At 45.2% G+C, this 23692-nt stretch overlaps 1 protein-coding gene across 2 annotated transcripts in view; it reads right to left on the bottom strand.

Annotated features, from left to right (window-relative positions):
- Positions 1-23692, bottom strand: part of Trabd2b (TraB domain containing 2B) — a 199797-nt gene that overhangs the window by 139998 nt on the left and 36107 nt on the right. The gene's annotated exons all lie outside the window — the stretch shown is intronic.

The raw sequence follows: 23692 nt of genomic DNA, 5'->3' as shown, positions 1-23692 counted from the left end.
ATGGAGGCACATGAGCTCAGGATTGGGAAAGCACGCAGGACTGGAGCCTCTGATAACTGAGAACCCTATTTGTCGGGGGGGCGGGGGGGCGGCTTTCAGGAGAAGGGGCACTTCCTGGAGACTTGGAAGTCAAGCACAGCTGAAAAGCCACAGTCCTCAAGACACAGGAAACGGGGAAATTTCATAGCGGCTAAATGGAGAGAAATTCTGTGTGGTCAGAGAAATGCATGGGGAGCTACAGGCCATGGGGCAACTGGACATGGTTATATGTGTCTCTTCACTCTCTTCTATCTAAACGTGCTTATGCTTGGTGCTCTCTTGTTCCTATTATTCTTCATATCTGTCCAATTCGACATTCTCCCCTCTCCCCATTCCAGCTGTGATTAAGTCTAGAAAGTTCAGCCACCTCTGGAATCAGTCGAAGCTCTGGGTAGCTGAATGCTTTCACTTAAATCTGTGCTACGGAGCAGGTTCACCTATCTCATTTGATATATGTGATAACAGGTTTTGAGCAGTTAGTGGGTCACTGCTTTGACAGAGCAGACTCAGGAGTGGTGATCAGAACCAGGGACTGGGTCCGGTCATAAGCTGAGTCCAGTTCATGGAACACCAACCCCAAGGACTCTGTTGGAAGATCATGACCAGCAAGGTGTGAAGAGAGTTCCACAGGTCCACAGTAGGCCTTCTGGGCAGGGCAGGAATCCCTAAATCCACTAGTGATGTGCAAGAGGTGCACATTCAGATGCTCGTCCAATAGTCTGGAGACTCTGCTCATCAGTGCCTGGTCCAGTGATGGTACAGAGGTATGGAGAAGATAAACTATTGTTTCTGTCACTCAGAGCATTCTTCTAAAGTCTAAGGGGCTAGAACGTAGCACTGTTGCCTCCCTTTGGCCTCTTTCCATTAGATTCTGAATTTCTGCTAGAAACTATGACATACACTGCCCACATGCCTGTGCATTAGCTAGGACTCTGGGTTCAGTTCTGTGTTTGTGAGGAGTGCCATTTCCTTTTATACCACCAGGTGAACTCAAGGTACTGTTTATTCATAAAACAGGTATTATTTCCATTTTGCAGGTAGACAAATTAAGAGTCAGAATAAAGTAACTGACTGGCCAGAGATATCACTTCACCTCTGAAAGAAGTCAGCTCTTAGGATTGCTGATGAGAATGTCACCTTCCTGTCCCCTCCCCAGAGCTTCTGTAACCTCCTGGAGAATCGGATTCCGGTGTATTATACTGCCTGGAGGGTACAAGCATGGGCATCCAATACCCTAGGAGGTCACACAAAAGCTCACAGTACTGAGAATCCAGCTAGTTGAAGGAGTCCCTGCCCAGGCACAGAGCTAGAGAATGGTTCATGCAGTTCTGCATGCAGCAAATGCCCTCCAGCTGCAACGCAAGTGGATGAATAGGACATAAGTTCCCTATCTGGAGGACTTTCTGCCTGTCAACACTGTGGATGAATCAATCAAACCTATGAGTTTGATGCTTCACTGTGTAGCACAGCCTCTGGAGGTAGACTGGATAATGTTGCTGTCCTGGGCTTCAGAGCCGGTAAGGAAAACGCAGAATCAGAATCCCATGTCTGTCTGATTTCAAAGCCAACAGCCTTAACTACTGTGCTCCACAGAAAGAGATTCTCAGTGACTTGCTAGAATTCTTGTCCCTCTTTTTCCTTCCTCTGAAGCAGGCAAACAGAGATAGTAACAGCCTTGCGGAAATAGGCATCCAGATAATAATCTTCAAGACTGGCCACGAGCCAAATTGGGCTGGAAAGAAAGTAGACCGAGCACTTCACACCCAACCAGACTCCCTCTTACAGTACTGGCAGCCTGGAGAAACCACTGGCCAAGGTCACCGAGCCAGGGCTTGAGGGAAGGAAACATATTCAGGAGCTTGAGCTGATCCTCAGATTGGGTTGTGGTTCTTTCTAGATTGCCAGGGTCAGAGGTGCAAGACTGCTCAGACACAAGTGGCCCCAGAAAGCCCAGGCTACTCCCTTTCTCCTCCCTTACCTGGAGTGCTCTTGCTCAGCCCCAAGGCTGCTTTCTTGTTATCTCCCAGTTGGCCATGCCCTCCAGAATCTATGATCCTCTAGGGCTGCCCAACCTGTAGTCACTTTGTGCTGTGGTTCTCTGCTTATTATGAGTCTTCCTAATGAGGCCAGACATGGTGTTCTCTTTGGGCTCATAACATGATTGGGTCAATAAGCAAATGAATGGGTCAGTGGATGTATGAATGAATAAACAACAAATGGACTAATGAAAAGGGAATTAAATAATCAGTGAAGGCAAGAGTGATAGAGTGCGTGTCTGGAAAGAGTGGTTGCTGGATGAGTTGATGGACCATATGTCTCAGCCCCCGTCACAGGGGGCTACCTACCCAAGAAGAATAGAAATCTCTTACTACTGGGAACTCCAGAAATCCATCCTGGAGGCTACCTGGAGGTACAGGCAGAGCCTGGCAGGATCAGAGGGGAGCAAGGGAGTCCCCACCTTCTATATTTGTGGGAAACTCAGGAAAAAGCATTAGTCCCACTGTTGCTTGCCCATGGTGACTTTTGTATGAGCCTCAGTCTTCACAGGGGCAAAACAAGAGGCCTAGGCTAGACCACATAATTTGTAAAGGACACTTTAGTAGAACAGACTCAGAAGATGTTGGAGGTTGGTACCTGGGAGTGTTTTCCTCTGACTGGCTGTCCTTATCACTCTTTCTAGTAACCACCCTAAGTTATGTATGCAGTACTAGGTGCCCAGCTCTCAAAAGGAGATGTCTGCAGGGCTTCCTGGGGAGGAGTGCTGGGCTGGGAGGCCAGAGAATGGGAATAGACTGAGAAAGCTGAGAGGGCTAGGGGGCACTCTGGAGCCCAACAATGACTAGCACTCCAGGCAGAAACTCCCTTTTGGAGAGAGAGAGATGTGGGGGTGGGGTAGAGACCGGCCAGTGACAGTCAGGCTTCAGCTCCACCGTGTGCTTCTTCACAGAAAGCTGTTTTAATAGGGAACTATGGTGCCTGACCATAAGGTTTTCTGAGAACCAGGTGACATAATTCATTGCCCCTGTGTGGCTCAGAATAGTGCTCATCAGTGTCTCCCAGACTTCAAGAAGTGCTTGCTAATATCTTCCCTATACACCAAAGACAGTGACATCCACAGGCCAAAGGTCACATTACAAGTCAAAGTTTCTGGGCCCTTTGCTCTCAGGTATAATTGCCAGGAAACCACTGAACGAGGGCACAATAGCCTGGAGACACTATCCTCACTGAAACTCAAGGGGAGCATTTCAGTCAGAGTGTTAGCTTACTGAAACTTGGGACCCTGCTCCATACTTGCCTGGTGTGGACAGGGTACAGAGACCTATGTCCCTCTTCATCAGTCATGTCCTTTAGTAACTGAAAAGTGTAGCCAGGGAAGATTAAATCTGGACAGATGCAGATTTCTCGAAGGCTCTCTGGACTGTAACGGACAGTAGAGAAAACACAAAGTCTGCCTGTCCAGGCTCCCTGGAGTCCTCTTTACATCCATCTATTATATATATATATATATATATATATATATATATGTGGAGACTTTTACTAGAGACCTAAGATAACCAGAGTGACAGCAGCGTCTCCTGTTACAGTGTTAGAGTCTCTAGCACTCACCATTGCACATAATAGGTGCAGTGCACACAGCAGAAGAGATTTGTGGAGTTACTGGCTTTGCAGCACCTCATGGTATCAGGTTTCCTGATATATCTTCACAACATACAAAGAAAATCCAAATAAGCAATTCAAAGATGAGCAGAGTCCCTTGCACCTAGGTTGGTATAAAGAGGATCCCTGGGAGCCTGGAGAGACAGTGACTGTAGATGGAGATTGATTTATTGATTTTAAGAATTGCTTCTTGAGACTATACCCTAATGTTCAGGGTAGGCTGGCAGACCAGAGGTCTAGGCAAGAAGCCAAGGCTTTTGGCAGAATTCCATTCCTCTCCAGAATGGTTGGCCTGCTTCTCCTGAGGCCTCTACTTGATTAGTAAGGCCTATCCACATTAAGGAGGTAATATACTTTACTTAAAGCCCCACTGATTTGGTGTGATCTGAAGAGATGCACTAGTAGGAACAGCAAGGATATCATTTGACCAAGTCTATGTGACCCAACAAGTGGACACACAAAATTAACAATTGTACCATTTATCATCTGAAGATGAAAGATTCTGTTCCTGGATGTTTTCCCCACAACTTTCCAACAGTCTATGGAATATTCTAGAAGACCAGAACATATTGATTCACCTCTTAGCAGCCACCATCCTTGAACCTTCCTAGCTCCAGCAGCTTCTTTTCTGCTTTCACATCATACATGGTCTATTTATCTTCCCTCTTTCTCAATACCCCTTCCCTGTGTAGTGCCCTTTCTGGTTATAAGACCTACACCTGAAACCACATTTACATATGCCTTTTCAAGCTAGTAACAATATAGGAGAGAGAAAATACAAATAATGTAAGAATAACCTAACCAGGGAAGTAAAATGCTTTTCAAAAAATTTAAGATATGAAAAAAAAAAAAAGAAATTGAAGAAGATACTAAATGACAGAAGACCTTCAGTGCTCCTAGATAGGCAGAATTAATACTGTATAAATGGCCATATTACCAACAGAATCTACCGATAGAAGAATGAAATTAGATCCACATCTTATACATTGCACAAAAATCAACTCAAAATACATCAAAGTCCTTAACTTAAACCCCAGTGTGCTTGAAATTAGATCTCAGAATCTCTGGATCCATGCTGTATATTCAACAAAGACTTCCTGAGGGCTCAAAGGATAGGAACACACACACACACACACACACACACACCCACACTAGCTGTCACTACATGGCATGTGTTAAATATTACTAATATTACTAATTGTTAAGCTTTGGTATAGAAGTGCACTTTTTTTGCTCAACTTTTCTCTATGTAGTTCATGTAAATGTGATATGAATGGTAAAGTCATATAACTTTCATGTTTCACTTGTTTCTGATGCATAGAAATATAACTGATTTTTATATATGAATATATAAAAAGTCATTTTCCTAAACTTTCCTGATAATTTTTGTATATCATCAGTATGTTTCTTTGAATATTTTTGGCGAACCATGTTTATCTGTGGATAATAAAAATAAAATCATTGTCCCTCAAAGGAAAAGTAGAGGGAAGAAAAAAAAGGGGGTCCTCATTTACTAAGTTCCTTACTACATCCTGGAGGAAAAGAGACCACAGTCTGAAAATAATTGGGGGTGTCTGACTGCACCCCATTACAAGGAACTGAATAGCTCCAAGACCGTGTTTTCCTCCTTCTCCAGATATGCCCGGTCAAGTCATGGCTCCTGGAGACTGCAGGAATGGAGTGTTCCTCGCACCTGGAGAGGGTTCAAGGCTCCTTCCCACAGACTCTGGCTCCTAGTTAGGAACGTTTTTGTCTCCACTTGTTTTGGTTTGCTAGGGAGCTTCCACATAGTAGGACTGCTAGTCCAAGCAGCCCCAATGGAGGCCTGTCCTTCTATAACCCCTTCACTGAGAATTCACTCACAGCACTTCTGGATCCTGTCAGGAAGCTGCTAACTATGGGTAAGGGATTAAAGCACTCAATGGTTTTCACAGAGAAAAGAAGCCAAGGAGACTTCCATGAGGTCAGAATCCCTGTCCCTGTCCCTCCTCCTATTCTAGGCTCATTCGAGCAGCCATTATCAAATGGTAGCTATGTATTCCACTGAGAAGTGCAAGCTGGGTATAAAACCTTGCTCCTGGGATCAAAAAGTGGATGGTAAGCAAAATCCACGTGAAGACAGGATCACATAACATGAAAATACACACAGGTCCAATACAGGCAAGTGCAGGGTTATATGATCATGAGGCAGATATCCTTCACAGCAAGAGCAGATGGTTTGGGTGCGCGTGTGCGTGTGCAAGCACGTGCGTGTGTGTATGTGTGTACATACGCATATAAAAGAACTCTTTCTAAGTATCTTGGAGACCTAGGAAAAACTAAAACTAGAGACAGGCAAGAGGATAAAAGAAGATAAGGGACTATGTAAAGGGGGTGTATGTCCCTGCAGGACAGGGCTGACTTGGCCTTTTCTCTGGCATGTGTGAACAGTGGTCCCTGGGCTTGGGTGGTGGAGACCACCCGAGATGCTAGGCTCAGTCTTCCTGCTCTGGGTGACTCAGTCTCTCACAGTCCTGTTTCCCTGGCAACATGGTAAACATGGGACCCATAAATCCATTTGTAAACATCTACGCTTCCAAGTAACAAGCCCAAAGCCATCCCATGAGCATGGTATGCCCAGGCCTGGGGTGGAGCCAGCCTGCAGGCAGGAGGACTGGCTTCCCTGGGTGGAGCTGACGCCTGCTTCTGGAATCTCCCTCCAGAAAGCAAGGCTCCATTCAGTCTCAGGCTTCCTGTGAGGAGCAGACACATGCCAAAGTCACCTGTAGCAGAAAATCCCTAAAGCCGTGAAGGATGCTTAAACACTGTCAGGAGGAAAAAAAGTAGGGACACATATGATAGGGATACCTAGTAGACAAGGAAGGGTGCTGAGCCAGGGCCAGACTGTGACACAGTAGGGCGAGCCTTGTTTTAACTCAGAACTTGACTCCTCATCTGTAAGGTGAGGAGAAGACATTAGCTCCTTGCCTGGTCTCTTCCAAGAAGCTGGATAGACTAGGCAGGAATTCCAAGAATCAATGTGGTCTGAACAAGATGTCTGCTCTTCACTCCAGTCAATATCTATATTGGTGGATGGGAAGCCATTAGAGATGGGCTAGCCTTTGGTACTTAGGATGTGCTCTGTACACTAACAGTGTCCTGGGCACACGGGTATGCCTCAGCCCAGACCTTATAAACTAGAATCTGTAATTTAAAAAGGTCCTCAAGTGATTCATGGCCACAGTCAAATTCAAGAAATACAGTTCTAGTCCCCAGTATGCGGTCACTCCCATGTTGCCAGGGGAGAAACTACGGCTCAGCTCTACCACACCACAAATTGATAGTGACAGGCATGGGGCCAGCAAGCAGTGCAGTACAGAGGCAAGGTCTCGGAGGCTGAAATCAGAGTGACCCAAGCTCAGTTCCTCCCTTGGTGACATCAATAGGCATTGTGGCCTGGAGAGAATGCTAGGTAACTTCTCTGAGCTTTAGTGTTGCCATCTGTAAAATAGGGGTGATGTGCTATGTTTCTGGTGAGGACTGAATGGTATTCCATAGCAGATCCTTTGTATGGTATATTCTCCTCACAGTTCTTGATCACAAAATTTGCTTTCTTTGTTTCCCTCAGCTTCTGGGCTCTACACTTGGAATGGGTGGGCCCAAGACCCTGTGAAAAAATTGTTTTTTTCTGCCTCCAGCAATGCAGACACCTGGCTTGCTAAGAAGAGGGCAAAGCTCCCTCAGGGGATGCTCAGGTACCTGAGGCCTATATTTTGAAAAGGTCTGAGTGGAACTCCCCAGAAGGAAGTCAGTGTGCAAACTCATTAGTTTGGTACCCAAGGGCAGCACATGGACCACCACCCTGAAAGTGTGGATGAGATGCCCCTCAGGCCCTCACTCTGAGCTGGTACAGTTATGTGTCCATCTATGTGTCTAACGTCTGGCTCCTTTCAAAGACTAACACAAACCCATCTCTTCAAACAAGTCTGTTGCTAACATCCCTGTTGGAACTGCTGTCCAGGCAACTCCCTAAGGACAAACTTAAAAAGCTGGAGTCTCTCAGCCTGGTATTTTGCCCTGTTTGGCTGGACCTGATGGCTGGTAGGTTTGTGAGCACAGCTGATTTCTTCCACAAGGGTTTTGCTCCTGAGACGTTCTTCCTATAAAGTCTGTCCAGCCTTTTCTTACACAGCCAGGGCCAAGCTGAGACAAAAGAGGAACCCAGAACACAGAAGTAAAGAAACTTCTGGCTCTCAAACAGTTACTTGAATGGAGGGGCCGGGAGGATTAGAGTCCTGGGTGATTCTGTTGCCTCACCCAGCTCATTTCCATCTTCTGGAGTCTCACTGTCTCAGAGCCCTGCCCTGTGTTGTACTTTATCATGTCTTTTCTAAAGAAGTCTGTGAGAGGCTTGGGAACACCTCAGTCTACATCTCTCCACTGTCATGACCACTCCTGTCTGGTTCCACACATAATCTCTTAAGGCCTGATATAGCAGGCATTCTGTCACCATCTAATGTATGCACAGGAACACCTGGTCCCCTTCTACTAAGCATCCCTCTGCTTTCACTCTACAAAGCTATCCTCAGGTGACTCTCTGAGACACTGTGAGCCAGTGTCCTCCTCTGTGGGTTCAGCAACCCAACATGGAACCTGGTAGATATTGAACACACACACACACACACACACACCCCACACGAGAGAGAGAGAGAGAGAGAGAGAGAGAGAGAGAGAGAGAGAGAGAGAGAGAGAAGCACCTGTAATTATTTCTGTATTTACCTGTCTATATTCCCTGTGTGAGGCTGGCTGGAACTGGACTATATGGGAAAAGGATTCTCTTTCTTACCATCTACAAAGCCTGGTAAAACCATGACTGTCTAGTGTCTGGAAACTGCAAAACAATCTTCTACTAGAATCACAATTCTTATCTCTCTAAACCTTGTCTGCTACCTCCCACCAGGCCAATGTCACCAAGGCCTGAGCGCTCCCTCCCTGCTCTCTGTATTCATATTCACTCCCACGTACATCCACCTCCCCCCCCAGCATTTTGTATTTCAATGTCCCTAACCCACACTAGTCCCTCTCTTGGAATAGTCTTCCTCTACGCCTCTTTTTGTGGCTTCCAGCACCTCCTTGTTTTCCAGGGAGCCCCATGATACTCCTCTTTGTCTTCTGGGCTCTTGTACATGCTGTTCCTTCTATTTATATACCTTTCCTATCACTCCTAGGCACTTGCATAACTGCTTCTACTCTGGCTCTCCTGAGTTACATGCTCCCACAATTCTCTGCACTGTTTTCATATGAAAATGGATCTGCCTTATAGACTGGCTTTCTCCTCCTCCCCCTCCCACACTTTCTCTCTCCCTCTTCCAGATCTTAACCCCCAAGCAGTTTTGTAGAGTCCGTGTAGACTGAAAAGTGTATCTTAAGTTTCCTGGAACTCACACCAGCAGCCCTCCCACCTGAAGGTAAAGTGTAAGGCGTGGCCAGCCAAGGTTTAGAGTTCAATTCCCTGAATGTCTTCCATGTCAGACGGAAGACGCCAAGAAAGAGAAAGACCAGGGGGCCTAAGATTTATGAGGAAAGTCAGCTTGGACAAAGTCATAGCCCCAGAGCTGGGCAGGATCTTAGTGCAGCTCCTTCCTTGGGGATGTGGACCTCTCCACATCTCTGTATCATGAGCCTCATGGATCAGTGTTTAGCTCCTGGCTCACTCTAGCAATCCCCTGTCCTTCAGCTTGATGCAGGCCAAGGCCACTGTCAGCTTGGGAATGTGAAGAGGGAGCACAGTGCAGGCGATGGTTAGCCATGCCTTTTCCCCTCCCTCCTCTCTAAAGCCCCACCAAGGACAGATTTAGGAGCAGCTGTGTGACAGCATGACTTCTTTGTTGGCAGCATACATACAGAGCCTAATTCCCCATTTAGCCTCCAGGCAGCCCTAGTCCTGGGGAAGAGTTCAGAAAAGCTGCAAGTCATCCACTCCTCTGTCACTTCTAGGGCCATGGGTAGTGAGGATGTCAAGGCCCAGAGAAGGAGAGGGACTAATCCACAGCCCCACTGACAGAACACAAGCAGATCCCCTGATGTGGGCTATTGGGACTTCAAAAGGCCATGCTCATGGGTCCTCTTGGCACAATTGTCCAGATGAGAAATAAAAGCAAGGTGGAGTTCCTGGTGGGGGAAAGAAAGGCACAGCTACAGCATCTTAAGAGCCAAATTAGAGTTCCTTTAGTGTTCTTCTGACTTTGGACCATTCCAGGGTTCCACAAAATAAAACAAAACAAAAATAATGGTTATTTCCACTGTTTCCAAAGGAACCTAACATTGGAAAGAAACAATGGCTTGTTCTCCATGTGGCCACTGGTCTATCTATTATGTTTTTGTCAGGTGATTTATGAATAGGGTAAGCAAAGAGTTAATAAGGAAGGGAAGGCTGTAGCCTGCTCAGAGCGCGCATCTCAGAGAATGATACAAACACACAAAGCAGCAGATGACCAGGGTAGAAGGTTAGAGAAGCAGACTGCAGGGCCCACTTCTGATCTCTGGGGCTGTTCTCATCAAGAGGGCTGTTCTTGTCTAGGATTTTAGTTTCTACTTCAACTGAAGTGGAAGTAAAACTGCCTGTTTTCTGGTTCAGGGTTCAAGAATAAAGGTTCTGACACCAGCGGAATTTGCACTGTTTGATTTCTAGGCCGTACTACGAGGAGTAAAGTTTCTGGAGTGAGGAGCCATGTCTCTGAAGACACTACGGAGTGAGCCCCTGAGAGCATGTCATAGGACAGAACTTCCATGTCAGATCAATATTAGTAATATAACCTGAGGTGTAACCACCGTGTTGCCAGTTGGCTCAGATCTACCTAGTTCCTGTGAATCCTGGTCCAAATCCTAAGACCTTTGTGGGTGCCCATAATATAAACACATGAAACAAGTGACATGCCAACGTGGGATTGAAGGCTTCGGAAGGGGGTAGGAGTATCTGAAGTATAGACAGGGAGTGTGTGTCAAACAGAGTATGCATGATCGAATTTAAGAAAAGTGGTCCCAGGGCAGCAGTGGTAGTGGAGCTGAGCTGAGAAGAGTAGGGGAGGGGAGTAGAGAAGGGGAGGGGAGGAAAGGAGAGACTGTGAGGATGTCTAAGTCATTGAATTTGAGCGATACAGGGAATCGGGAGGTAAGGCAGGAGCTGGGAGGAGCTGGGAGGGAACTTGGGTCAAGCAAGTTGTTTCTAGAAGAGGATCATACAGATCACATGTGTGCTGGTGACTATCCATGGTGGATAATGATGCAAAGGCTCAGCACAGGAGTTAAGGTTCATATCTCAGGGAGGAGCCCGTGATCAAGGCAACAAGCTACCAAGAGAATGTAGCTCATCCAGTCACAGCCGTGATATATCAGAACTTGCAATGGTCAGAGACAACTGATCATGGGTGAGGGTAGGGACTCTGAGAAGGTTTCTGTTTCTTCTTGTTAGCATGGGGATAAACTGTCCCCATTTCTCAGGGGCTTCCTCGGGTTGGCAAGATGGCCCAGTGGCTTAAGGAATTTTCAGACAAGTCTGACATCCCGAGTTCAATCCCTGGGCCACAAATAATAGAAGGAAAGGATAGATTGCAGAATGATTTCCTCTGACCTGTGCAGGCCTCCCCCAACTACACACCACACACACATACAAGCATACACACACACACACACACACACACACACACACCTCCCCAACTACATACCACACACACACACACACACACACACACACATATAAATATATATATATATATATATATATATATATATATATATATATATATATTCATTCCATATGAGAGGAAACAAGGCATTATGTTTCCAAGTCTGGCTTATTTTGCTTAACATGGTGCTTTTACTGTGAATGTCATGATTTCATTTCTTTATGGTGCCTAGAATCCACTGTGAGTATATACCTCATTTTCTTGTTGCATTGATCTGTGGGTGGTATCTAGGCTAGATCATCCCTGGCTACTGTGAATCCTGCAACACTGACTATAGATATGCAAGTGTTCTTATGAATATAGAATCCTTGGTCACATGTTCAGACCCGGCAGTTCTAGTTTTAGGTTTTTGGGAAACCTCCACGCTCATTTCCACAGTGGCTGTACCATTTACCCTTTCTCCACATCCTCACCAGCAATATTGTCATTTGGTTTTCCTTTTTCATATTTATTTAGTGGAATTATGTGTATATATGCATGATGTTATGTGTATGCACAGGCATATGTCTGCCACAGCACACATGTGGAGCCATCTCACAGGCCCAGTTTTGTCGTTCTCACAGGCTCACTTTTTGTAGTTCTCTATAAATCATTGGTATTTATCCCCATGTCTGTATATTTGGCAAGTCTGCTGGTTGTTTCATTTGCTATGCAGAAGCTCCTTAATTTTATGCAACCCTGTGTATTAATTATTGGGGTTATTTTCTGTGCTACTTGAATCCTTTTTAAAAATTAATTATTGGCACCTCTATCTTTGAAGTATTTTCTTCTAGTAGGAGACTCTGAGTTTAAAAAAAAAAGTTTGGTGTATTGGACAGCACAGGCAGAGGGTAGAAAAAGGGAGCTGGAAAGAACTGGTGTGCTTATGTACTGGTTAGTATGTGCTGGGCCATTAACACTGAATGGCATACTAATCTTTACAATGATCATGTGTGATGGTTAATGCTACTGGTCTCACTTTATAGCATGGAAAGTTAGTCTTAAAGAGAGGCAATGTCTTGCAGATTGCATGTCAGAATGAGATGTTTTCTTCCTACCATGCTCACTAACTGTACCTTGCTGTATGTCGTGGATCAGGAGTGCTGTTGTGGAGAACCCTTTCTCCTCCCAAGCCCCCTTCTACATCCCATACCCAGCACCATCCTATACTGAAAGCTACAGTTGCACACAGTATTTGTCTTGGGTCCAACTTGAACATGGTAGGGCTGGGGTACTGAGCTGTAGGAGGAAAAGCCAGCCACTGAGAGCCTGCTGGTGCACTGAACACTAGGTTACCCCCGTGTGTAACAGCTCTGGGGAGTTCTGGTGGAGCTGTTATAATTTACTGTTTCTGCTCTAATGACTGCTCCATGTCTGATTATAAATGCCTCTGGCGGGGGGCCCAGATTCAGAGAATTCCCATGATCTGCTTCCAAAGTTGATAAAGCCACAAATAGGACTCGTGTCTGTTTTGTCACTGGCCACATTTCCCAGGGAGGAGGGTCAAGGGCTAGACTCAGAGCTCAGAGTGGTGAGGTAAGAGGAAGGACCTGGAGGCCCCAACAAGTCAGAGTCTGGGTCATGTAGAATGCTTAGAATGATGCTAGGATGAGCCTGTCTCAAGGCTAGAGCAAGGTCCAGTCTGAGCTGTAGCCTGATGCATACACAGTAAAGGGTCAGACAGTACCCACCCTGTCCACATCCTCTTCTCCATCTGCCAGAAAACAGCAGTGGGATGGGGGTGGGGTTGGGGGTGGTTGTGGATGGTGGTGATGTCACATTCTGCACTGACTTCTCCAGTCCCCACAGGTGGAAAGCAGACCCAATCCCTGTAAATCTCGTCAAGCTCCACACAATAATAACAGTCATGCCTAATATTTATCAAGGGTTTCCTCCTTTCTAAACATAATGTGTCATAACTCATCTTCTTCACTCCATCCCTCTGAGTAGGTCATGGTCATTAGCCACGTTTTGTAGATGAGAAAAATAATCTCTGAGGGGTTGGTGACTTGCCCAAAGTCAAACCACAGTCAAATAACGAAACAGAACTTGAACTGAGGTGATTGTAACTGAACTTGATCTCAGTATCTTATGCATTCACTCATACATATTCTCGCAGAGTATAGGATTGGCTCCAACATCGAATGACCTTTGAGCATCTGTTTTCAAAGAAAGGCTTACGGCAACACAATAGGTAACACATTAGAGTGGCCTTTTATTACTAGTTTGCTATTAAAGTGGACTCAAAGAACTCAAAAGATGCAATAGAGAAGAACTTGAATGTGCCACATGTGACTGCAGAAATCAGGGCTGTGGGTTGCATCTCAACAGGGATTCAAAGACCTGGATTTCCTGGGTTTGTCCTCATTTTAAATGCCATCTCTCATTAGCCTCTTCTGACAGTGGAGTGGCCTAGAAATTCTAATATCTGTATGTTTATGTCTAAACCATATCTCATGGCAGAGAAGGAATCCCCAAAGTCCCACCATGTCATAGAATACGGGAATTCAGAAATAAAGATACACACACACACACACACACACACACACACACACACACACACACATTCGAGGGGGGAGGAGACAGAGAGACAGAGACATAGACATAGACAGACAGAGAAAGAGACAGAGACAGAGAATGAATTGGCTTTATAGAGAGGAAGACATGTGCTCAAATTATAATACTACAGTTTACTGTGGGATCTTGGACGAATTAGTGCCTCCCTCTGAGGGTGAAAGTAAACAGAGCATGCCTGGAGTGAGCAACCTCAGTAATCAGTGTTCCTTCATAGTCTCTGCTGCTTTCAGTTCCTGCCTCCAGGTTCCTGCCTTGAGTTATTGCCCTGACATCCCTTCATAACAGATTACAACTGTAAGCTGAAATAAACCCTTTCCTCCCCAAGTTGTTTTTGGTCAAAGTGTTTATACAGCAACAGACCGCCATCATGATAATAATTACTACTGTTACTGCCATCATTGCCATTATGGTCGCTACCTCCAGCAAAACCATCATCATCATCAATGAGGAAAGTGAAATCTAGAAGAAGGAGGGGTTTGTCCAGGTGACTTGGAGAGCTTGAGGCAGCCCCAAACCTATTGTTTACTGTTTAGTATAGTAGTTCTAAAAATAAGCTTAGTGACATAAGTGTGAGCCCAGAGACTCCTGATAAGGAAGGAGTTGTCATGAAGACTGGCCCTCCATGTTTATACATAGGTATTTTCTCTCAAGGCCAATCTTTCTTCTCTGTTGGTGCCAACTCTCCTTCATCTGTAGCCAATGACAAGGGACAATATTCCAAACTCAGACAGGGAGGAATTCAATGTCCCAGATTCAACGATGGGTTTAGGGATTCACACATCCACCATAACTTCCTTTTTAAAAGAGGAAACAAGAAAAACCATCTCCTTACCCCAATCCCATAGCGGTCTGCAACAATATTATCAGCTTCCAGTTTTGTTACCATTATAGGTTTTGCCAGCCGCAAATGGGACCTAAATTACATATTGTAGCCACCAAACCTTGGGCACAGGTCCATAAAACAAGACTTGAGGGAAATTAGGTGAGGCCGAAGGGAAGTCTGGCCTGGAAGAAGAAACTAGAAAAACAGCACACACATGCTGTCTGCAGGATCCTTCTCATGTGGGGTGCTGGGTATGTAATAGGTTCAAAGATGACATTACAGAAAGGCCAGAGGGAGAAGTGAGGAGAGAGGCAAGTAAGACAGAGCTTAGGACTAACGTGTCAGAACCCGCTTTTCTTAAAAAAAAAAAAAAAATGTGTTTCTGGTCCCAGCTCTGGAATATGGTCCTATAAAAATATTTTCACCCATGTATAAAAAACACTGGTATCTTTTGTCTCAAACCCTGAGCTAAATATTAAGGTGGTGAAGGTTCACTGAGAGAAGCAAAAGATGCATGCTCCACTTGCTCTTGTCTTTATTTTGCAGCCACTGGGAACAAAGGGGAAGACATTTTTATCTCCTGCCTCAAGAAATCCTCTGTATTCTACATCTCCAGTTTCTTTAGACCCTTGGAGGTGAGTGCGGACTCCAGTGACGCTCTCCACCATTGAGGTTAAGAGGGACCAGAGGGTTTTCCCACTCTCCCCTCACTGGGATCCTGTGTCCCCTTTGTAAGATGAGTGGGCTGGATTGAATTCAAATCAACTGAAGCATGAAGAATACAGCATTTGAGACCTATAGAGAGAAGCCATGCAGACAGAGCTCTGAGAGATAGAAGCCACACTGTAGACAGACAGAAAGATGTCTTGGCTAAGGCCAGGAGAGTCATCTCTTCTTGGAACAGAACTCCAAGACAGTGTCTTTGGGGAGGTGGGATAAGAAATTGAGGTCGATGAATTTAGAATCTCATAGACACAGGGAGTTGGGAGGAAGAAACAATGGCTCTGCTGGGGAACCTGGAGCAGGAAAGGTTTCCAGCATTAGGTGCCTGGGGTGACATGCTAAAGGAAGTAACAAGGGTTGCTGAGGCCTCAGGGGAAGAACTTGGAATTCCTAATGTTCTCCCGGGATTCTCCGATTACCATCAATTAACCAAATCCACTTTGGACAGGGTTTGACATCTGAAAATAGAATTTTAAAAGCAGGTAGCAAGCTTTTGAAGGTATTCAAGTCAAAGTACAACAAAATCACAAGGAAGAGAAGACTCTGAATGAACAGCCATGCTTAAGATGTCTGTTATCATAGAATGATAAAGGAAAACTTTTGCTGTTATTTTGAGACATAGAGTGTTGCTATGTAGCCCAGGTTGGCCTGAAACTCATAGTTCTCCTGCTTCAGTCTCTTAAGTGCTGAGATGACATATGTGTAGCAAGCTGCCATTTCTATCCCAAGAAAGACCTTAAGTGACAATAATAAAAATCATAGAGTAAGATAGTAACATGGTTCTCAGTTACTGCTACACAGAATTGCTATTGTCTAGGCACTATGCTGTGTTCTGAGTCTGTATTCTCTTTTTCAAGTCTATAAGCAGTGCTATGTCCAAGAGGTGCTATGCCTTGAAAGAATCACTGTGGTCATGAGGGGTTAGTTTTCTTTTATTTTTATTTTTTTATTTTTTATTATTTTCTTTATTTACATTTCAAATGCTATCCCAAAAGTCTCCTATACCCCTCCCCCCACCTCTGCTCCCCTACCCACCCACTCCCACTACTTGGCCCAGGCCTTGCCCTGTGCTGGGTCATAGAGGGGTTAGTTTTCTTAACCCCAAGTCATCTAGCTCGTGACAAGTTGGGCTCATAGTCTTAACACTGACATTAATAGTTTCTGTGTCATGGTTACAGGTAGGAATGTTGAAGCCCTAGGAGGATGAATGACTTAGTCAAGGCCAACATGACTTAATCTCTGTCCACGACATTTACTTAAGTGTCTACTCAAGACTCTCTAGGCACCAGACCTTGCTTTAGTGCAGGCTTTAGTCCTTCTTTCTGGACTCCCCTACACCTTCTCACTGGGCCTTCCTGCCTCTATCCTCTCTTCCACACTGCAGCCAAAACAACCTTTGAGATCCAAACAGAATCAGAAGCCTACATAGCTAAAACTGTTATGGGGAACCTGTCATAATCTAACCTTCCACTTAGTTGTCACACACCATGCCTGATGTTCCAGTGCCAATACCACCGCACTTCTTTCTCCCGAACCCCAATCACCATGTAGCCTCCATCTGGGGACTCTGGCCAGTGCTATGGGCTTCAGGGTCACAATGTCCTTCAACAACTCTTCTTCCCTATGACTTTGGCTTTAAGATCAAACCTTGTTGATATTCCCCTGGCTTCCGGGTGAAATGAAGGTGATTATTAGCACTTGACCCCCACCAAGACAGGACTACACTGTAGGATCACAAGCTCCTTTTATTACAGAGAATCAGGTCGTCCATGATCTCCATGAGCCTTTCAGAAGCAAGTGGCCATGTCTTCTAGTGGTAGTGAAGGTCATGAGGAGGAGGTTGGAACCTGATGTGTGCTGAGGATACTCTGTGGACAGATATTAGGATAACTGCACTGTATACTTGAGGAAAAAGGCATACAGTCACAGAGGGTTCTGCCGTGGTTTGCACACCTTGGCAAGGATCAACCTGAGAGTGGTGACATGTGACTGTCTGTAGTATTACTGCCATCTCCAAAAGCACTCTGTATGTGGCAAAACAGCCTTTGTCTTTCCTTTATCAACCGGCAGAGCAGCCTCCATAGGCACTCTGCCCTCATCTGCCAGGCTGGCTTCCTGGGCAAGCCCTTGCTGCCAGTTACAACCAAAGTCTCATCCCGCAAGGCTCAGCACAGACGGCGAGGCCACAGCCCAGCTCTTCTGCACACGATCAAGGGACAGAGGCAGGACAGACACAGAAATGAAAACAGACAGGCTTCAGTCAGAGCAAATAAAGTGAGCAATGTGGGCAGGAACTTGGGGGCATGGCGGTCCAGGAATCTGGAGGGAAAAATGCCCATAATGGCATATTTTCCAGCAGTGAAAAACATTAAGACCCACTTTAAAAATGTAGTTCTCACCACAGCTATTTCTGGACCCTAGCCCAGAAGAGCAGCAGGCATATGAATGATACTCTCTGCCCACAGTTGCCAATCCCGGCTGGCTGTCTCTGTCCCAAACATCGTGTGCCTCATGCACCTCCTTGACTAAGTCTTCACAGACCCCTTCACTGTCCACTGGCGTGCCTGGGTTGCATAGAATGCTGGCACACGGCAGCCTTCTCAGTTTCTCACATGGCACTGTCTTCATGGTATCAGAGAGACTCAGGGGAGTAGAGGGGTCTTACTGAGATCCTCAGAACCTCAGTGGTAGAAGCAGAATAGATGTCTAGAACTCATAGTTCACAGTCCCTCTGAATCTCCACCAGGTACAAGATATCAGGTTTCTCTTGCTATTTCACCAACCCCATCCTAAACAATATGTCTGCATATATGTGTGAGCATAATATACACACATAAACATATGCATATACATTAGCATGTTACATAGGCATACAAAGATACAATGATACATATGTGTATGGGAAGCCCATACAAGCACATGGTCACACTTGGCGAAACATGAAAACACATGGGCTCTAGTGAAGAAAAAAGCTACTCCGTAATGGGTCAAAGAACTTGACAGACCATTGATGACCTGTCTCTTCAAGGCCCCAGTTCTCCTACTTATAAGTCTGGCTCTCTGGGCAAGCTCAAAGAAAAAGGGTTAGGAGATCCCATGTGAACATCAGGAAGGAGGTGTTGCCATCCAGTTTATTCCCACCTGGTGCTGGGGAAGCAGCGTGAAGTGGCCTCTCCCCACTTTTGTCTCAGATTCCCTAGTTCAAAAGGATGACAAGTGCTCCATCTAGGCTGCCATATTCCCACCAACAGATGGAAATGAGCTCTCTTTGGAGACCCCATCAGAGCTCTGAGGCACTTCAGAGCAAAGTCCTGGAAGGTATGGGGTGAAGAGGCTGAGCAGGCAAGTGGCATCTCCAGAACTGTGCTGTTAGCACTTGTTCTGTGTTCTACTGGGCAACACAGGAGTCAAAGGGGCTGGGGCTGCATCCTAGCGACACTCTCCAGAGGGCCGGCCATTCCTTGAACAAAAGTAGATCCCCTCCACCACTCATCTTAGGCTAAGACAGTAATAATACTAATTACCAATAGTCATGCATATTTATTAGATAGCAGGCAAGCAATAATTGTTCCTTCCTTGGCTATTAACATATTTGAAGCTGCTAATGACCCAGGAGGCAGATGCATTACTATATTTTTCCACAGGTATACGGATGGGGCAGAGGTCAAAACCACAGGATGAGTAGGCAGAATGGATGGGGACAAGAGGCTACTAGAGGGCTCCTGCCCTCATACTTTCCAGACCTCTATATTCATAGGTGTCATGGAGATTCAGTTTTCACTGCACTTTATTTTTTTATTTTGAGAACTCAAAGCCAAAGTCACCTGACCCCACTATCTTTGGGGCCAGATGTAGTGAGCTCAGAATCTAATGATTTGTTCTGAATATTAAGGTAATTTTTCTGCCTCCCTGTGACTCTGGTCTATCAATAAAGAATTAAGAATAGAAGAATGGGGGTTTTGTAATGAAAACCCAGAGGTGTACTCTGACATGAAGTCACGACACGCAGCTATTCTTTAATAAATATTATCTTTCCCCTTTTCTTTTTGACAATGCCAACTGTAGATGGGAGATATCTATATACCCCCACAGGGAAAATTGTTAAGTTGTAACTAGTATCATGTAATAAAGTGTGCAATGAGGTTCTACTTTCTATATCACAAGCTCCTCAGCCCTTGTGGAGAAGGATCTGTCCATACTGCAATATCTTACTTCCATAAGATGCCAGGAAACAAGAGTCAAGTTTTAAATAGACATGAGGAGACTGAGTTCCAGAGAGGAACAGCATTAGCAGAGACCCAAGACCAGAGCTTCAGTCTCCTGGCTCCAGCCTAGTGTGTGGCCCTATGAGACATGCACATTTGCACCTCGGTATCTTCCAGCTACATATGGGATGTTCTGAGGACATCACCTCCAGTTGATGAGCTATGCTATTAAGTAGAACACAGAGAGCAACACTGAGCATTTGCCATGTGACTGTGCTTGATGGTGCACATTATCTCTTCTGATCAATCCTGACAATCAGCAGTCAAGACACTCAACTAGTTTTTGCAATGGAGCTCATGCCATATACTGCTGTGAGCAATTGTGAAGGCCAAGTGCCACTGGAGCAGGCTATGTAGAAGGCCTTAAAAGAAGCAAATGAGGGAACCAGAATGCCATTGCATGACCTCATGCATCATGAATCAAGGAATGGGGATTCACAGGATACAGAACTCCTAGTGATTCCGTGTGTGTGTGTGTGTGTGTGTGTGTGTGTGTATGTATGTATGTATGTATGTAGGGAGAAGTTAATTCCTGTTGAGTTTTGTGGGAAGAGGACAACCTTGGCACTGAGCTGCAGATAATAGATCCTGGATAGCAAGTTTTGAGAAATACTTGCTGAATAAATACAATTATTAAGAGATACAGAAGAAGAAAAGACCAGTGGATCGGGGAAGGAGTAATTACTGGGAAGTCCTTTGGCAAGCAAAAGCCAAGGTATAATTGGTTAACTTTCAGCAATCTTGTACTTTCTGTACAAGATGAAGTCAAGGCACACATGCAGGCAATGAGCTATGACTTCAGACTATGATGCAGCCCTACACCAGGAAGAGAAGAGGGTAGAGGAAGGCAGAAGTACCAAGCTTGAAAAGCTGCAGGATGAAGGTTTCAGAATGTCCCATATCGGTCAATGAGAAGATTCAAAGAAAATACAGTCCCTGAAGGAACTGGGCAGGGATAGCCATGCCTTCAAGTTGACATGAGCTCTTGGCTGGGGACACTGGCAAGTCTTCACACTCCTGGAAGTGTGATCTCCCTGAAGGGAGCTGTGAGAAACATAAGACTATGGATGTTATAGTCAGAGGCTTGTGCCCAGTGGGTAGGTAAAAAGAGAAGTCTCCAGTACCTCAGGGGAGACTTGGAGGTTGCAAACAAACTTAGAGAAAGGGACTGGGGCTCTTGAAATAGTCAGCAGTTACCCAAAATCACCAACATGGGGACCAGTCTGCCTGGCACCGTAGTTGTGGTTTATGCCACTGAACCTTAGGAAATATCAGGAAATCAAGTAAGGGTGAGAACAATCTCAGAAACTCTATGGACTACAGGATGGATACAGGTTTCATGGTACAGGCAAGAGGGATGGTGGAAGAAGGGGCTTGCATGTATTTCTGTTTTAGATTCTCATGGTAGTACAGTAAGTGGGTGAAGGGGCAGAGGGGCAGACAAAACAGGAGCAGCCTGGGGCTAAGTTCCACAGCCATGGCGAGAATGCACAACACATTCTGGGTTGGATGCTCTGAAGCTGGTCTCAGAGACAGATCTTGAGGAAGGATCTCACTGGGGCCAACAAACATCTGCATGGCCTTTGCCTTCTGCCTTTCCTAACCTTCTCATTTCACTACTCTCATTTTGGAGACATAATTGATATAGGTAGTTAGGTGTACCTTTCAGCAGACAGTTGTAATCTTTGATTTAAATAAAATAGTCAAATTGCCACCCAAACTGACATATAAAGGAATTCCCACGCCCCCCAAAATTCCCCTGTGTCTTTCTGTAGGAAACCCTACCCTTGTCCCCACCCCTGGCAACCACTTATGTTTTCTCTATATATACAGCTTTGCCTTTCCCACAGTGTCACATAACTGACTCACACAGCACATCGCTGTTTGAATTTGACTCTTTAACACATTTATCAGACACATTGCGCTTGTCAATTCTTTCTCATTGCTAAGCAGCACTCCTGTATGTGGATGAACCAGTTTATCAATTTCCTGCTTTGAGGACGTATGGATTGCTTTCATTAGTGTACAGCATTCTACCCTGTGCATACAAAGACTTTTTGTATTATCATATGTTAATTGCACACAATAATGGGTTTTACCGTGACACTTTCATATACAATATACTGTGTTTGAACTTAAGACTTTATAATGCTTGTGTAAATAGCTAGGAGTGGAACCTCTGGGTGTGGTCAGTGGATGTTTAACTTTATTGGACTCTAGAGAACTGTCTTCCAGAACGCTTGCAACACTGTGTCCCCAGAAGCAGTGTGCAAATTTGTAGCTACTTCATGATCTCACCAACCCTCAGTGTATCTATTTCTGTATTTATACATTGTCCCATTCCTAGGTTGATTTGCATTTTTTCTAATAACTAAAGATGTTAACCACTTTTCATGTGCTCATTTGCCAACTTATGTCTTTTGAATATTTATATCTTTCATTTACATTCCTAAATGCATCTCTACGTATTTAGAATACAAACGCCAAACTGTTGGAACCATTAAGCAATCCCATCTAAGGTGTCCTCCATTGTATAGAGACTTCCAAACACAAGTTCAAAACTTCTGCTCTTCTCACCTTAATCTTTATTAATATTGAGGAACACCTACTAAGTGCAGCTGCTTTAAATCCTTTACTCCCTGTCACTGTTCATAGATGCAGTTACATAAGTGATAAGTAGTGAGGAAATAAAGATTTTGAAAGGCCAAGAGTCCCACCCAAGGTCACTCAGTGCTATGAGATCTCAAACACCCAGATGAGTGACAAACAGGCACTCACTGGAGTAATAACTTATATAGCAAGTACATATATGACTCCTTTATAAAACATATCTTAAACAGAGTTATAAACAGGTTGTAAGCAGGAGAGGGCTTATTTATGACAAGGGCACTCATGGAAAGTACCCAGGGAAAGGGCAATCGAGGAGAGTGAAGGAGAGACCTGGAGGAGTCCAGTCTACTGAGTGAAAAATCTTGGTAAACAGCAAAGGGTGGGAAACAGTCCACGGCGCAAACGGAAGCCAAAGCAAGCAGGGTAGTAGCTGGATTTTCCAGTGTCTTGGTACTGAGACTGAGCAGGGCTGACAGCATTGGCATAGACTCACCAACATCTGCGGAGCACTCTCCTTCCCAACCCGCTGTCTTCCCATCCCCAGGAACACCCTGTGAGGTTGTTGCCTGGATTTTACAAGTGAGGAAGCTGAGCCCAGTGGGGGTGGGGGGCTTAGCTTGTAGAAGAAACCCAGGTGCAGGGCAGACTTCTAGTCTAACACTCCTTAGGCAGAAGGCAAGTTACAGAACAGGCCACCTACCATAGACTAAGGTCATAGCAGTACCCCAAATAGCTCCAGATCCTTGGTGACATGGACCCTTAAAACATCAAGGAAACTGGAATTTGGGAGTCATGGGTTTTGGCATCTTGAGGCTGAGTCCTCTGAAACCCAGATGATGCAAGCTGTAACATCTTGCAGTCAAAGACTGTGAAACAATGACAAGGCCCAGGCTATCTAGGCTTCTGTTGGCATCCTAAGGGCATTTCCTGGGTGACAGCACTCTAGGAATGGCCTTTAGGGGGAGCAGACAAACCAGCTAATGGCCAGTAAACCAAATGGCACTGAAAAGGTAAAAAGGAGTCTGACAAAACATTAAACTTCCTGGACAGGCAAGAATGGACCCTCCAGATGACCCACAGAATTTGAGAGTCCCTGGAGTACCTGGTGGATCTCAAATATCAATTAGGCCTTTAGCATTTTGCCTCTAAAAAGGCTAGGAGACAACACTGAAAAGCAGAATGCATGGTCCATCCTTTCATCTTGGCTCCAAACTTTGTCTCTGCAACTCCTTCCATGGATATTTTGTTCCCTATTCTAGGGAGGAATGAAGTATCCACACATTGGTCTTCCTTCT

Source organism: Mus pahari, chromosome 6 (genome assembly GCF_900095145.1).
Source record: "Mus pahari chromosome 6, PAHARI_EIJ_v1.1, whole genome shotgun sequence".
Taxonomy (NCBI): domain Eukaryota; kingdom Metazoa; phylum Chordata; class Mammalia; order Rodentia; family Muridae; genus Mus; species Mus pahari.
The sequence above is the reverse complement of the archived record's forward strand: the minus strand, read 5'-3'. Positions and strand labels throughout refer to the sequence as shown.